The sequence below is a fragment of the Dendropsophus ebraccatus genome, chromosome 5 (genome assembly GCF_027789765.1).
Source record: "Dendropsophus ebraccatus isolate aDenEbr1 chromosome 5, aDenEbr1.pat, whole genome shotgun sequence".
Taxonomy (NCBI): Eukaryota; Metazoa; Chordata; class Amphibia; order Anura; family Hylidae; genus Dendropsophus; species Dendropsophus ebraccatus.
In genome coordinates this window covers 110,054,912-110,073,322 of record NC_091458.1, presented here as the reverse complement: position 1 = coordinate 110,073,322, position 18,411 = coordinate 110,054,912, and the positions used below count along the sequence as shown (strand labels likewise).

Here is an 18,411-nt window from a genome sequence, read left to right as displayed (position 1 = left end):
AACGAAAAAAAAACTTTGGGAGCGGTAAAGTCTTCTGTGTGAACTAGTCCTTAGAAATGGTGAACTTACACTTGGTGAGTGGTGAGGATTTCACCACTCCTAAAAGTAACATGCCCAAAGATAATTATGCAAGGCTCGCTGCGATCCTCCCGGTGTGAACTCCCAGTTCCCCGGTCTCCGAAATACCAAACAAAAAAATATAAAAAAATAGGAGAGCAAACTTTACATCTGATAAAATCATAAATATGTATCGTTAAAAAGGGAGCACAGATGTTACTCACGCTGAGGAGGGGAGTTTTGGAACGCTCCCCTCCACCTCCAGGTTCTCCTTCAAAAAGATCTCAGCAGGCATCCAGATCAGTCTTTGTTTCTTGTAGCTACCTTTCAGCATCTGGAGAGAAACACTGAGATTCCTGTATCGATTTCTCAAGTAAATTAGGGTTCTGTATACACTTTACTAGGTTTTATTCATATCCCAACGCGTATCGAGATATCAAATCTCTTTCTCAAGGACAATGTTCAACAAACACACATGCAAGCTTAAAAAGCCCTCCCTTTGCTCCTCCCTCTCATGACCTCATACTGGAACCATTTTACAAAAAAAAAAAACCACAATGTTAAAAAGGTATAAATACATAAAAACAATAAAAATCTCTATTCTTATCAATGTGGTTACACTCTTTCCAACATTTCATTTAGACCATTTGGTGTTAGTGTGTTTAGCCTAAAAATCCAATAACTCTCTCGTTTGCATAACTTTGCAAATCTATGTAACTGGCTTTCTATTATTTCTACTGGATACACTTTTAGCAGGCTGGCATCGGCATTGTGGAACTGAGCAAAATGGTGTGATACACTATGCTTGGCAAATTTGTGTACTATGTTAAATCTGTGTGTATTTACTCGCTTCCTCAGAGTCTGACATGTCCTACCTACGTACTGTAGGCCACAAGGGCACTCCAGTACGGCTGGAGGGATCCCTGCCAGAGTCTATACTATGGGGGACATTTATCGAGGCTAAAATGCGTATTTTTTGTCAGAAATGGGCCCGATGCAAATAAATTTATTTGCAAATGGCCGTTTTGAGAATAAATTAATCCGCATTGAGCCATTTTTTCGACCGAAACGACGGGGGGGGGGGGGGGGGGGGGGGGCGGGGAGGGGGGGTTGAGTGGGCGGGGAGGGGGCACGGACTCGAGGTCTGCTTAATTCATTTTTCTTTTGCCGGAAAAATAAGCAGGAAACCTACTCCAGCTCTGAGCTGGCGTAGGTTTCCTGCTGCGCACGGGATTTATGTAGAGGCAGTCCGCCTCTACATAAATCTCCGTACCGTCGAAGCTGCGGGAACATTTTTAAGTCTGGTGCAGAAAACGCCAGACTTAATAAATGTCCCCCTATGTGTATGCACTCCAGCCGGGATTCCATTGACTGCAGTGCAACAAAAATGTTTCTATTAATCATGGCCGTTGTTGCAAATCGGCAGCAACGGCTGTGATTAATAGAAAATTTAAGTTGTTTCAACATAGTCTCAAGGCCCTATTCCACCAACAGATCTGACAACTGATTATCTGCCAAAGATTTGAAGCCAAACCCAGGAGTGGATTTGAAAAGAGGAGAAATCTCAGTCTTTCCTTTATGACCTGATCTCTGATTATAGTTTGTTCCTGGGTTTGGCTTCAAATCTTTGGCAGATAATCTGTTGTCAGATCTGTTGGTGGAATAGGGCCTTTAGAATGTGTGTGTGCATTAGTGTGTGTGCATGTGTGTGTACAAATGCAGTAATTGTTGCATTGTTTATGTTTAGATTGATAGCCCTTTGTATCTACATTCTCTGGTATTAGTACTCTATTGTGAAAACTAGAATGTGTTTCCCTGAGTCCTATCTTCCTCTTCCCTCTCTCTTTGTAATTCTCCTTCCTGGTTGATGTCTCCTGTTTCTAACATTATTGTTTCTTTGTATTTCTATTCAGAATGTTAAATACAAAATAATCAAAAGCTAACTATATAAGAAATAAAAATAACCTCCTCCATGAGCGCCAAATCTATATTTTCTCCACATAAGAGTTAGTAATAATGCTAATAATGTCATATAAAAAAATCTATTTTTTTTGTACTAGATCATCACTTTTGTCATTAGATAAAAAATATATACAATCATAAATAATGAAAGGATACAATATTGTCAAACAATTCTGAATCTTTAACTTTCTATTCCAGCAGAATATTTTTAGAAATGCTGAAAAAGCAATATAAAGGCTGGAATTCACATCCTTCAATATTTTCCTGATGTAGGAAATAAGTTGTAATGGTGTGGTCTCACTCACTTACATTTTGACAGGTAAAACGATAGCGCATTAGAAATCTATTTTTTAATACTAACGCTCTAATAAAACATATGCAATATATATGACAGAGAAATTACACAAAACCCTGAAAAATGCAAGGTAGTCACACTACATTAAAATGGGAGACCTTGCTCACAGAATTTCTTGTTAACATGATGAATGGGAAAATTGAGCTGCCTAAAAATGTTAAGTGATGCAGAAATGCTTAAGATAATTTTAGTTCAATGTAGTATGTATTTTTTTTTTAGGTCTAAAGCAAGTCCTAATTCTAAAAAGAATCTAAAAAAATATGTTGACATTTTGTTAAAATGACGGCCATTTTTATTGGATGACCTTTATTATACAAATAACGACTGTTGTTTTAAAATAACAGGCATTATTTGTCCTTAAATGATGGCCATTCAATAAAAACGGTAGTCATTTTGATGGTGTGTGAACATAGCCTAAAGCTATGTTCCTACTGTGGGGACTGGCTGTAAATTATCGGGAAAAGGTGGCCATGTATTGATAACGACGCCTGCAGTAATGGTAATGATAATTATTTATGGCTGTTATTATCAAGAGATGGCTGTCTTTTCCCGATGAAATCTATCATGGGAGCATAGCCTAAGGCTATGTTTACGGCTATGTTCACACATAGTATTTCTTTCTTTTGGTCAGTCTTTTTACAACCAAAATCAGGTATGGATTGAAAACACAGAAGCAGTGCAAATCTTTCCAATATAATTTTGTCCTTTCTATTCCACTCCTGATTTTGGCTGAAAAAAAATTACCAAAAGTATCAGTATTTGTGTCAGTATTTTGGTCAGTATTTAGCAAAAGTCTTGGAAAAACCTAATAGGGCGAAAATTATAAAAGAAAAATTTGCACAGTTTCTGTGTTTTCAACCTACTCCTGGATTTGGTTGGGTAAAAAAACCTGACAGAAATACTATGTGTGAACATAGCCATATCCTGCTAGTTGTCAGACATGACTGATAACAAAAAATGTATGCATCTGTTTAGTGTCCATAACCAGAGAGAAAGAAAGGTGGCACACATTTTTTCTGTCTGCCACTTGAGACAAAACTGACCCTATATGGAACTATGCAATTGATTCCCTTTAAGTAACCAATCACGCCGAAAATCACCCGAATGATAAGGAAATGTGCTGGCACATCACCCAGCATGCTTCCCAAACATCCCCCTGTACCCTCCATGCCCCCCCTCTATTAGACCGTATTCTTACTTTTATGATGTCCGGCACTGTATGTAAATGCCGGGCAAGTAGTCAAGGTGGGCGTATCTAGTCACGGTCCTGGACATTGGAATCGCTTTAATCACGCCCAGAGGAGAGTGATTGATAGACCTGCGTTCCGCCGTCGTCACCCGGGGCCTGCGTTCCACATCGGGGGAGTGCCGACATCTTAAGGACGCCGCGCATGCTCAGTACGGCAGCATCTTTTCCTGCCGTACAGCGCATGCGCGGCGTTCTAAAGGCGTCACTGCGCCGCCGACGTGGATCGCAGGCCCTGGGTGACGTCGGCGCAACGCAGGTCTTTCAATCATGCCCCTCTGGGCGTGATTACAGCGATTCCAACGTCCAGGACTGTGACTAGATATGCCCAGGACCGTGACTAGATATGCCCACCATGACTACTTGCCCAGCATTTACATACAGCACGGGAGATCATAAAAGTAAGAATACGGTCTAATAGAGGGGGGGCATGGAGGGTACAGAGGGATGTTTGGGAAGCATGCTGGATGATGTGCCAGCACATATCCTTATCATTAAGGCGATTTTCAGCGTGATTGGTTCCCTTTAAGAAAAACTGTAGGAAATTGTGAGGGCCTGAATGTGTAAATGGGGATTTAAAGGGGACTTGTACTTCCTTTTGGTGAGTCAGTGGTCAAGCTTTTAAAGGATTGTCCACCATTAAAATCATTAATCCCCTATCTATAGGTCCCATGTCTCCTAGCAGAATGAAGCAGCAGTCATGCATATGTGCTGCTGCTCCAATTATTGTCTATGGGAGCTGCATGGTCTCGAGCCTTGTGTTTATTTATTTCATAATTATTATGTTCTTTATCACTGAGGTGTAAAACGGGTTAATTAAAAAAACAAAAATAGATTTCTCGGATTTATTTTTATATATTTTTATTTTAATGTAATAGCAGTAAATGCTTGGAACAAACTTCCAGCAGATGTGCTTGGCAAATCTACATTAACTGAATGTAAACAGGCCTAGAAAAAACATATATCTATCCTAAGATAAGAAAGGAAGAAAGGTAAGAAAGGAAATTAAATAAAGACAAACTAGATGGAAGAAGTGTTTTTTTGCTGACAATCTTCTATGTTTCTATGTAAAAATAAATAAATAAATACAAAAGAAATGTGTTTATCTCCATTGGGCGATTCTGGATATTCTGCTGCTTCCCCCCCCGCGCGCGCCCGGAACAAGGAACAAGCCTAATACCGCACCCCCCGCCACAGCGCAACCCCGCCAAGCCCGGGCACTCACTACAGCCTGGAGGGCGGTAAGAGCTGCTGGGTGATGTCGCAGGAGCCCGGCGAGATTTGAAACTACTAACTAAAATGACAGCAGGGGGAACATTTCGCCCCCCCTTCCTCCAAGACCTCAGAATCTGCCGCCTGAGGCGGAAAGCTCATTCCGCCTCATGGCAGAAGTGGCCCTGCCCGGAACCCATGGAAGTGGAAGAGGGTAAGGAGGAGGCTGCACCAGACAAGAGTTCTCCTTGGGATGTGTTTCGGGCAGTACCAGGCGCTATGAGAATAGAACCGGGACTTTTATCACTGGCATAGATGTCACCTCTAATGAAGCCATTGAGAAAAAGGAGCAGAGTGCAAAACATTTCTATTTACACACAGAAGTGAATAAAGCCAATATTGCATGAAGTATGGAAATCCAAACTATGGTGGCATCAAAGGGATCCTCAGTAACTCGTGGAAAAGGAGATACCATTCAAGCCATGTCCAAAGATATGTATCAAAGAAGAGGATGTTTATTCGAGAAGATGCACCTGCCTACCAGCACCTTCATTAAGGCTTGATGAATGTCCAGAGGAGCCTATAGAAGAAGATATGGATGAAGATGACCCTGTTGTAGAGTACAGAGATGAGCTTCAGGCATTTAAAAGAGAGAGGGAGGGGAAAAGACGTTCTGCAGTGAGTGGCTCATGAAATTGACAATGACCTGGAGTTAAAGGTGATCTCCACTACCTCTCCAAAAACAGCATGAAGATGACCATGTATGCCGATGAACTTGAGTCACACATAAAAAACAGGAACTCAATGAGATCAGAGTCTACTAGCAGTGTGAAAAACTGTATTGGAAGTAAAGCCCATTTTGAGAAGCCAGCTTAAACCCATTTCTTACTGGAAGAGAAGAAACAGAGCAGTATTAGCAGACAGGAGCAAAATCTGGTGTGCAACAGAGGTTGGAAAGCGATCACATTTACCTGAAAAAAGAAAGGTTTTGAATAAAGCTCCAGAATCTTGCAGAGAACCAGTTTCTGATGTACACAGTCGGCTTGGTTACCAAAACAAATAGAAGGGAAGGGACTCTATTCTGATAGCAAAGAGAAGAAAACAAGGGGCTTGTGGAATCGATTAGGAACAGCACCAAAAGACAAACCCAAACCAGTTGAGAAAGAACAGAAGGTCATTGTAGTGTCAGAAGACGACAACTCTGTGTTGCAGCAAGCCTGGGGAGCTTTAACCCCTTAACAACCATGGGCGTACATTTACGCCCCCACTGCCACAGACAGGCTCTATCAGAAGATCACAAATAACACTGATAGCGATGATCTGGCCCAACCGTGGCTGGCTGACTCCATTGACATCAATAGAAGGGATGGGCTGGCCGAGGCAGATCGGTGCTACAGTATGTGGGTGGGGTAGTGTTCCTAATGGTGCCCCAGTGCTCCAAACGGTCTTACTAGACTTTGAAGTGAACGACTAAGTACCCAGGAATGGTGCTAAGGGGGAAAGTTATAGACATACTTTCCTCTTGGCACTTCCTCTGCAAAAGGGACATATCGTCGGGTTAGATTCGTCTAACCTGCTGATGGTTCCCCTTTAAGTTTTTTTTTATACAGCTATAATATACCTGCATATTTTGATATTTTATTATACTTTATGCTTTACTTTTTCATATACGAGCATTAATTTAGTCATTTTTCTCAGTGGACAGCCCCATGTGGATTCATATGTCCTGAAGAAAATAACACAGGTTACCTGCGTAGAGACCATTACCTGATACAATCCAGTAAACAGTACTCATTATAAGCCTTTATATTTTATAAAATGAAAGCTATATAGCTTTGTGGGATTTTTATTTTTAACAGATATTGTACATTCAATTACAAGCTGGTAAATATCAAAGTAATAAGGATATTATTTTTTATATATATAAAAATAGAAGGCTTTAACCAAATGGTTATGCAAATTTAAGTAATTATTTTTAAAAATAATTTTTACTTTTAGCTTACAGTTTCAGGTGAAAAAATATGTAATATATCCTCCATCAAGGCATCCCGTGATAGATTTCTTAGCAATGGCTTGTTGGTATGATGGGAGGCGACGTCTCGGAGACCTTTCATTTTCTCCCCCATGTTAATATCAGCATTTCTAAGCTGAAGTGAAATGTACCAGTCTTAATTTTTTTAGGAATTGTGTTAAAGCTTACTTCTTATATTTCATATTAACTGTTAAGTACTTTATTACATTCTAGAAAAATATATAATAATGTATATATAGGATTGATGTTGAAAGTTCAGATTGTGATTTGAATCATATAATTTTTCTAGTTTCATTTCAACGAAGCTTTATTATTCTTGACAGGTATACTTGCTGTTCTCCACTAATTTCAAGATATCCACTTGCAGTCAGTGACTGGAGACATTTTTGTGTACATCCAGAGGCTAATAGCTTATCCTCATCATGACTAATAAACACAGGAGTAACACTTTATGGCTTGGCATATATCCCTAGTCAATGCACTAAGACTCCCAGTTGAAGACTGGCTGAGCGGGGCTGACATGTCACAACCTAGGTCCCTGCTCAGACCAGGGAGTGGCTGGGGGAGCGAGAACCGGAGTGTAGGAAAGCAGACCCCTGCTCTGTAGCTAGGTAGGTGAATGTTGTTATGTTCAGCCACCTCCTTCCCGGCTATTTTGAAGAAAATGTCTGACACTGGACGAATTGTTCCAATTTCATATTTTGTTAAGAAAATTACTGGCTCATATTTACTAATCAACTTATACTAATGTTTGGAGTAAAGTTCAAAATTGAATTTTTTTTTTTTTTTAATCAAATCAAATAAAAAAAAATCTGACTTGGCCAGAAGACATGGCTTAGTCCAATCCTAAAAATCAGACTGATTTTTGATAGATAGCATCCAATTACAGTCCATGAAAACTGAGCTGAGATTGGCTGCTATTTTCTGAGACCAAAATGATTGATAAATCTGGGCCATAGTCTTTAAAGGACAACTCTGATGAAAAGCTTTTCCCCCACTAATTCAAACACATTACAAAGTAATATAACTTTGTAATGTGCTTCAATCACCTATCTGCTCCCCTTCCCTATCTTTTCCCCCCTCAACTCCCCACCAGGAAGTGAAGTAAACTCATTCTTACCTAATGACTGTTGACCACAGGCTGCTCTGTGGGAGCCATTTTGTAAGCCATCTAACAGTTCTACATAGTCAGTGGGTGAATCTCCTTCTCTTTCCTCAGCAGTTACAGGGGGATCCCCTCCTCCCCCTGCCTCCTCCGCTCTTCCAGAGCCCAGTACAGTCAGTGAGTAAATGAATCCTGTTATCTTCTCTTTCCTTCGTGCAGACAAGCAGTTACAGGGGATCCCCCATCCTCCTCTCTCCCAGAGCCCAGGAAGAGAATGAGTCATTTGCTCTCTCCTCTCTGCTGCCTGTCTCCCAGCATATCAAGCAACTACACATGACTCCCATATAATCTCTCCATCAGCACTGCAGCCCTAAGCTAATGGCAATAAGGTTTTACTTGTGGGCTTAGACATCACAGGAGACAAAGTGCATCATGGGAAAGCCCAAACCAGGAAGTGAAGAAGACATGAAGACACCAACTGAAGCTTCAGGGACCTGCAAACAGCGGAAAAATTCAAATGGAAACAGACTCAGGAGGGATGGTAAGTGTGAATGTTTATGATTGATTTTGTTTTTCTTTAAGCAGTGCCAAATTTTGGATGGGTTAAACACTTTGTCACACATGTATTGATAAATTGAGGCTAGCAGCAAGTTGGATGGTTCTAAAAGGGCGGGGAATGGGGAGTGTAACCAAACTTTTTTTTTTTTTTTTAGAATGTCCTCTTTCCATTAATAGTAAAAAATTTTATTAATATTTTAATGTGCAATTTGGTACACTGTGAGTGGTCCTATAGCCCTCAATATACCAATCCACCTGCTTGCCAGCTCCTGCAGCACACCTTCTTGTCAATATCCATAATAACGCTCTAAAGTGACATCACTCTCTACCGCCGCTCATTATAGAGCGCTGTTATGAATATTCATTGTCTCTGGCCTATTAGAATCTATCAGTAGGTAAGATCTTTCTAACCTGCTTCTAGGTTCATTTTAGATTTTTTCCTTCTATAATTACAGTTTTGAGAACCGTGTGCCATGTAATACCACACTTTATCTGTTTATATGTGACAACTTTTTTTTATGGAGATGATGTGGAGGAATCACACTTTAGAAAGTTTAACAGATGTTTCCTGAAATATGAAGAAAAATGACATCTGTGCATTCGACATGATGAGTTTGTATAGTAGCACTAATCTTTTGGGCTGTATAGTATTATCATTGAAATAAAACTATTAGGTAGTTTTATGGTTATGCTTCTTTTAAGTATTTGTTGTAAATGTACTACATTTACATTTTATGTATTTCTGTGTATAGCATTACAGTGTTATGCTTTCTATTGTAAGCAACTTATTCTACTACTGCGATCTCCGAAACACCTAGCATAAATAAATGGTTTCTTTATTAGAACGCCAGGAAGTGGTACGAATTCCATGACAATCATGGCACTTATAAAGGCACTGCTGTGCACTGTTTATAAGGATTAATGCGCTATTGCTGACAGCCTCATAGCTGTCTCTTTTTTCTTTTCTGGGGGGGGGGGGGAGGTGTCACAGGTTCCCTTTAATATAATAAATATTAATATATTATTATATATTATTTGAAAGTGAGTATTTATTTATTTTAACCCCTTAGCGACCCATGACGTATCTGATACGTCATGGTGCCGCGAGGGGTGTTCAGAGCTCTGAACGGCGCTGATCCCGGCTGACATGTGCAGCCGGGGAGCGCCTCTATCAGCCGGCGCGGGTCCCGTTGCCGCACCAGCTAATTAAGCCTCTAAGTGCAGCTGTCAAACCTGACAGCTGCACTTAGAGGCTTCAGACCTCATGTCCCTAGTGTCTAGTGGGACGGATCTCCCCCCCGCGATCGCATCGGGCCGTTCTTCTGGCCGGCCCGGGCCTCAGCGTCGGAATGACGCTGATCCCGGCTCGGCAATAGATTGCTGTGGCCTGCAGCAGGCCATAGCAATCTATGACCAATCTCATCGATCTTTGCTGTGTATATACACAGCATTGATCTCTATGAGAGATCAGTGCTGTCTATATACAAGTCCCCCAGGGGGGCTTCTAGTTACAGTAAAAATAAAAGTAAAACATTTTTTTATTAATAAAAAATCCCCTCCCCTATTAAAAGTCCAAATCACACCCCTTTTCCCATTTTATAAATATAAATAAATAAACAAATAAACAAACATGTTTGGTATCGCCGCGCGCGTAATCACCCAAACTATTAATTAATCACATTACTGATCTCACACGGTTAACGGCGTAAGCGCAAAATTCCAAAGTGCCAAATTGCGCATTTTTGTTCGCATCAAATCCAGAAAAAATGTAATAAAAAGTGATCAAAAAGTTGTATATGCCCAATCAAGGTACCGATAGAAAGAACGCATCATGGCACAAAAAATGACACCTCAAACAGCTCAATAGACCAAAGGATAAAAGGGCTATAAGCCTGGGAATAGAGCGATTTTAAGGAACATATATCTGTTAACAATGGTTTGAATTTTTTATAGGCCATCAGATAATATAAAAGTTATACATGTTATATATCGTTGTAATCGTAACAACTTGAGGAACATGCATAACTAGTCAGTTTTACCATAGGGCGAACGGCCTAAATGCAAAACTCCCCGAAATCAAAACAAATTCCTTTTTTTTTTTTCAATTTGACAGCGCCAATGATATTTTTCCGGTTTCATAGCATATGTTATGGAAAAATAATGCCTGTCATTGCAAAGTACAATTGGTTTAGCAAAAAATAAGCGTTCATATATGTCTCTAGGTGAAAAAATGTAAGCGCTATGGACTTTTAAACATAAAGTGGAAAAAACTAAAGTGCAAAAACGAAAATTTTCTTTGACCTTAAGGGGTTAATTATATTTCACCTTTAGGCTATGTTTCCACTAGGTAACCATAAGGGCAAATGATGGACATTGTTATTGCCGTTGTTAAACTTATTTTTCCATTGTGTGAACATAGCCTAACTATACAATTGCTTGATCATTTGTACAGTTCACTGCAATACTGTACATCTGTATTCACTGAAATATCCATGGACACAGCTCATCCCTTCACCATTGGGCAGACCTGTGCACAGACTCAACCCTTGGTGTAGGAAGCCAGCCAGTTTAGTGAAAAGATGACCCAGTAACACAATATCAGCCTGATATCCCATCCCCATCATGTACTCCACCCATCCCACCCAGGTGGTTATTATATTTGCCAGTATTAGTTGGATCCTGCATGCCCAGAGCATAATCTTATTATATGCAATGGAGAGGCTAAAATACAGTGTAGGTCCATCGGGGGCAGATTAAAGATGCTGTGGGACCTGGGCTGTTCAGAAATTGTAGACCCCCTACAAACCATGCCCTCTCTAGCCCTGCCCCCACCCCCAACTAACCATGTCTGATAATGCTGCGTTTACACGGAACGATTATCGTTCAAATTTTTGCTATAACGATCGCGTTTGAGCGATAATCGTTTCAAGTAAACACAGCAAATGATCAAGCGATGAGCGAAAAATCGTTCATTTTGATCTTTGAACATGTTCTCAAATCGTCGTTCCCTAAAAATTCGCAGATCGCTTTATGTAAACAGGCTTTCAAAGATTCACCCTATGTGAAAGATGGGCTTAAACGATCTTAAAAACGATCGCAATAACGATTTTTCTTATGAATTTTCTAACGATTTTTCTCCGTCTAAATGCTGATCGTTATAAAAACCAAATAGTTGCTTCAAAATCGTTAAACGATCGATTGGGCGAATTATCGCTCCATGTAAACACAGCATAACTATGCGCCACAATACACCCCAAACCAGCTGGAAGCACACCTAGAAGAAGGACCAATCAGAGTCCTGCAACCTCTGACACAACTCTCCCATTCTAACTAATGAACACATGAGCAGGACTAGTTAGAAGCTGACACTATAGAGAAATGGGGGCAAGATGATAAAAAAAAAAAAACTTATGTCATATATATACAGCACTTTCTCCCTATTCTATCTCAAACTAATGTATCATTAGCTGTAGCAAGACTACAACTTCTGTCATGCCTTCACTTTCAAAGAATGATGGGAGTGGTAGTCTTGCTTCCGGTACTGGACCTTGTTATATATATCCCTGTATCTACTGCTACAACCAAGTTATCTGCAACTGTAGTAAAATTACCAACTCCCATTATCCTTTCACTTCCAGAGCATGATGGGAGTGGTAGTCTTGGTACAGCTGCAGATATCTGACCCAGATACATACATATATATTCATGCAACTAGTATACATCTGTAGCTGTCCTCACTGGGTTCTGGGGTTATCTAGCTCACAGTCTGATCTACTGACCCCATTCATCCCACTGCAGAGAAAAGAGATGGTGCTAGCAGGGAGATCACAATGTGAACCTTACATGCCAGCAGCCTGGCCCAGCAAGGTAGGAGTTAATTGACCCCTTCATTGCTGGGCTGTCTGCATCTAAAACTCCTATTCTTATCTCCCTGATAGCCCTATCTCTTTCCTCTGTTTGGGATGTGACCTCAGTAGCAGAGTTAGGCTTCATTCACACACCTGTAGTGCAGTCCGTTCCACATTACAACATGTCCAGAGGCACGCATCGCGGCCCCGTATACACGTACGGACATGTGAACGGGGCCATTGAATAACATTGGTTTTATGTTCTGTCCGTAATTGCGGACAGAACAACGGATATGTGAATTAGGCCTAAATAGAAGTCCTGGCCAGCAGAGAGATCAGAATGTTAGCTTAAGATGCAGACAGCCCAGCAATGAAAGGGTCAATTAACTCCTTGTTTTCTGGGCCAGTTTGCCAGTATGTAAGGTTCACCTCCAAATCTCCCTGCTAGCGTTCCTCTATTCTCTGCAGTACAATGAACTGAGATGCAGCTCTCAAAACACCGGGCCAGGTACTGAGGCTGCAGGGAGAGAAGCGTCTTCACAGAGACAGAGTGAGTGAAGATTACTTTTCCTAAAAAAATAAATAAATTGTACAGTACACATGTTGGGTGGAGTCCTGGAAGGATAAATGTCTGGTTTCTTTCACTCACCTGGTCCTGGGTCAGTCAGTGTCCTGGGGGTCCTGGTGGCAGCCCTCCTGGGATGCTCGAGCTGGCATTCTTTACTACAGGAACAGCTTAAACCCAGGAGGCCACCGGCTGCTGGCGATCACATGACCCGCCTGCATTTAAGTGGTGGAGGCCCGGTCATGTGATGGTCACATGGATTACCGTCCCCTGATTGTCAAAGATTCCTATCCTAGCCCTCTATTATTGCAGCCGTACTGCCCCAGCGCTGCTGATTTTGGCCCAGTGTTGGCAGCAGCGGTGGCAATCTCTCTGGGCCCCCCGGAGCTCAGGGCCCTCATTATAATCCGCCTATGAGGTCCGTCCTGGCATTAGGCCACCTTATCTTTGGTGGGGTGGTTTACACTATTTGCAAATGGTAACTAAGAGCCTCGTTATTTTTATGGGAATTTTTTAGTAGTTGTTTTTTCTAGCTGTTGCTTTAAGCGATTTTCACATCTGTGTTGGGTCTGTATCTTGCCATTAGCGATGAGCTATTGCACTTTTTATGTTTTTGTATGTTTTCAATTTCAGCCATGGCAACGTGCTCCTGCCCAGTGTGAATGGTGTTGTAGGGGAACTGACCAAATTAGTCCTTTTTACATGAAACACTGTACCAACATGTTTCAAGTCTAAATACCCTTAGGGTACTATTACACAGGCCGATGGGGGCCCGATAATAACTGTAAACGAGCGCCGATTTGTTAGATCGTTTACTAGGCTTGTTAACGCGCTCGTTTACTGGGCCCATTACACGGCCTGATAATCATTGAACAAGGGCTGCATGGAAAGCCCTTGCTTAAACTGCATACATTACCTGTCCATGATCCAGGGCTCCTCTTGAGGTCTGCTTCTCCCTGGGTGCCGCGTGCTGCAGCTTCAGAGCGGCCTGTCTTAGCTGACAGGCCGCTCAGCCAATCACTGGCCAGGACTGCCACGACCAATGATTGGCTGAGCGGCCTGTCAACTAAGACAGGTAATGTATAGAGTTTGGAAATCGTCAGCCGCCAGCCGCGCACCGCTGTTACACGTAGCGGTGCGCGGTCTGCGCTAGACAAATATAGGTTCAAACCTATTGTATATCAATGATCAGCCGATGATTGTTGTCATTGGCTGATCGTTGTGTTTATTACACGGAGCGATAATCTGCCGGATAGGGCCGATTCGGCCGATTATCGTTCCGTGTAATAGGGTCCTTAGTCTTGGCATGATGACTATGAATAGATCCATACCATGTTGGTACAGTGTTTGATGTGCCTCATGTTTACACAATAAAGAAGACGTATACGGGCTGACATGGTGCTGCTGGATTCTTTTCACTATGTATTCACTGAAGTGTCAAACTGCAAAACTCCTATTACAGCCTGGCAGGCTGTAATTAATAGGAGCCCCATTCTAGCAGCCATAGAGGGTTTCAGAACAGCTCTGTCTGCCATGACAACAGATCAGAACCTTGTAATTGCATCACAAGAGTGCGTGTGTGGGAATGATAAGAGGGGGGAGGGAGGTATAAAGTATAAAGACTACCTGCAGAGGGGGATGTATACAGTATGGGGGAAGAACTGCAGAAGGGTAGGGAGGTATACAGTATGGAGGTCTACCAACAGTGGAACATACAGAACTACCATATAGAGTGAATTATGAACTAGCTAACATGAATGGTCTGACGTGTACCATAACCCTTATTTACCTATCAATATTTCAGTGAATACAGCATGTATACAGTATGTCTTTGCATAATTTTTCCAGACTCGGATTTGACGTAAAAAAAAAAAAAAAAAAAAGAAGAAAGAAAGAAAGAAAAATAGCAAGAAAACCCCCGATACCTTTTCTATGTAGTACCATGTCTAAGGATAAGTCTGCTTGTCTTATTCCTGTGATGAGATGTATCAGTATAGTCTGGAGACTCTAGTTCCATTAATATAGTCATTACTTTTTTACACAATACATGTAATGATTCTCAGTCTCAACATGGACTTCCTGTCTAATTGAAACAATGTATTAATTACCTCAGCATCAATTAAAGCATGATAAACTCACAGTGCTATCTCTGGAGGACTAAATGGTAATAAAAGATTACAGACATAGTTACAAAAATGTGTGTAAAGAAGGTAAGGAATTTACATAAAACTGACAAGGATAACCTGTCAGAACGAGACTTATTTATTTATATCGTGGTTAGAACCATGAAATACAAGTAATATGTAGATTACAACAAATGTATCTATGGCAGGCACAGCTTATATCCTGCTTATGATAAAACAATGTTTCATAAAAAATATTTCCTATACTCGCTGCTTGTTTGTATGAATTCGCCATTGTTTTTCAGTCTTCCTGGAATATTTAAACTGGTGATGAATGAGCAGTGAGAAAGGGATTGGAGAGCAATTCATCAACAATGAAACTATGAAGAGTTGCTGCTATTATCACTGTATAGTTTTTCAAGTACTTTGCCATAATGGATAGGAGGCATTTTATCCAGAGATTCAAAGACTTACAGATCCAATAATAAAGGAAAAAATAAATAAATGCTCTGTTATGAAAAGAATAGCTCCCAGTAGAGTTTCTCAAACTCCCAATAGCCAACATGGTTCTTGATCTCCACTTTTACTAATGATTGCACTGAAATTCTTATTGCTGTCAAACTTACTTAAATAGCACAGATTGCAAAATCCATTCTCTACTGGAGCATTAAGGAGATTTTAAGACTAAGGATTATCAAGAGTTATTAGAAGTTGCCACCAGACTTGTGGTATAGCCGTTTGTTAATAGCAATTTGTTCAGTTACATTAAGTGGAAAATCACATTTTAACATTACCCTTAAAATATCAATATGCTCTCTTTAAAGGTTTGTTTTAATTCTTTTAAATCAACTGGCATCAGCAAGTTTTATAGATTTGTAGTGTACTTCTATGTAAAAATCTGAAGTCTGCCAGTACTTATCAGCTGCTGTATGTCCTGTAGGAAGTGATGTATTCTTTCCAGTCTGACACAGTGCTCTTTGCTGACACTTGTGTCCATGACAGGAACTGTCCACGGCAGTAGCAAGTCCCCATAAAAACTTTTCCTGCTTTGCACAGTTCTTGTCATGGACATAGGGGGCAGCAATGAGCACTGTGTCAGACCGGAAAGAATACACTGCTTTCGATAAGGCAAATAGTAGCTGATAAGTACTGAAAGGCTTCAGTTATAAAATAGTAGTAAATTACAAATCTATATAAGTTTCTGAAGCCCTTTAACTTGCTAGAAAATAAAATTGTGCTGGAGTACCCCTTTAACCCCTTAACAACCCATGACGTATCTAACATGTCATGGCACCGCTGGGGGGGGGGAGTGTTTCAGAGGGGGTCGTTCTGCAAACCCGCTATGAACTTCCTCAATCCCAGCTGCTGTCTGCAGCCAGGGACTGCAGCTATTAGCGGGCATAGGTGATAGATGCGCCCGCTAATTCTGACCATTAATTTCAGCTTTTACCACCGTTTTTACTCCATTTGAGACTGGGGACCACAGTGCATACTAGAGCTCAGGGCATTCTGACGCCACTCCTCTGTCTGCAGCTGTGGGGATGACACTGCCAGGAATGGGATGTGTGCAACTGGACCTGCTGGTCCACAGCTGAATGCTCCTGGGGGAGGTAGAAAATTTGCTCATTCACATACTTTAAAGTCAATCACTGCAACTGACATCCCGTCCCCAGTCTCCCATGGCAGTAAAAACAGCCCTGTAAAGACATATAGGCTAGGTTCACACATCCATTCAACGTATCCGTTTTTAATTGGTTACTTTAAACAGATAGAAAAACATAGTCAACACTAATTTGTGTCTGTTAAAAAAAACGCATCTGTTTCAATCCGTTTTTTTTTTTTCTGGAATGTAGGCAAAGTCAGTAGGCAAAGTCAGTAGTCAAAGTCAGAAGTCAGTTGTCAAAGTCAGAAGTCAGTAGTCGAAGTAAGTAGTCAAAGTCAGTAGTCAAAGTCAGTAGTCAGAAGTCAATAGTCAAATTCAGTAGTCAGAAGTCAGGTATCAGAAGTTAATTGTCAATACACAGATATCAGAGTCAGGTGTGGCACTTGTGTCAAAATGATTCTTGACTTTGACTACTGACTATGTCCTAATATGGACACTGTACAGGAGACACATGATACATTTCACATATCTGTCTGTGCTTCCAGAATGTAGAAGATCCTTAAAGAATGCCTGGGTCACAGTAAATACTGCCAATATCTTTATAATAGTATCTGACCTACAGACGTCATATACAATCTTAATCATTAGGATTTTCAAGCTTGCTTGTACAAAATATTGTCTGTCCTTGATTTTTAGACAAATTGCCTACAAATAAAGTTAGTAACCCTGTCTAGTATGTTTCATTAATTGCAAGTTGTGTAAGATTTGTTTTATGCTATTTGTATGTATATTATAAAAACATTTTCTTCAAGCCTGTAACATTGTTGCAATATTGTTTATAAGCAAACTATAAAAAAGACATTAAAAAGAAACAACAAAAAAAGATAATTTAGAACATAAAGCTTTAGGGCCAGTTCACTTGGAGTAAAATCTGCGAAATTCCATGGCAGAGAGTTCAGTCTCGGAATTCCGCCGATTTTACCATGTGTGAACTGGCCCTTAGGGCAACAAACAATGTGAATTCAATCCTATTCTTCTGAATAGGATTGTTTTGGAGGCTATCAGGTTTATTAAAATGAATAAAAATGTCGTAAACATTTCTACAACAAATCTGCTGTAAGTGAAACCACCTTAAAGTGGATCTGTACTTTAGAACATTGTTGACCACTTATAGAAAATATAAACCAAACATTTTCGAATGTGTAGACCTCCACTGACTACCAAGTAAAACCAATAATTATTATAATCCATATACTGTATGTATGTTTGCTTAAATGCCGCTCTCACTAAAGCTGTGTGAGATCTTGTTATTCCTCAGTCAGGTTGAACGGCCTGAATGAATCATTTGTGGCTAGGCTAAGTTTTATAGAACCAGCGGTGTATTAAGCTTTTTCTGTATCATGAAATTCTTCACAAGGGCCAAAAACCACTGTGTTAGTCAGTTTGGGACTGCCAGCATTAAAGTGTAAATAATAGAAGAAGTATTTTTTTTTTTTGCTAAATACAAGAAATTTAATAAAATTCCCAAAGATTCAAAGTGTTCTAGCACTGAACTATTAATATCAATAGTACTATTCTCCTACGTGTGAAGCTACCCTTAGACTGGATTACGGTAGAAGGTATTGAATTTATGGCTAATCCACCATAAACACATGACATACATGCATAAATCCCTTCATCCCTGTGTTGGCCATAAACATCTTTCAGATTAACTCTATGGTCGAAACGTTACTATTTATCAGCTG

At 40.5% G+C, this 18,411-nt stretch overlaps 1 pseudogene; it reads left to right on the top strand.

The window, feature by feature from the left end:
- Positions 1-5,235: 5,235 nt before the first annotated feature.
- On the top strand, positions 5,236-14,951 carry LOC138793309 (nuclear cap-binding protein subunit 3 pseudogene; annotated as a pseudogene).
- The last annotated feature ends 3,460 nt before the right edge of the window (positions 14,952-18,411 follow it).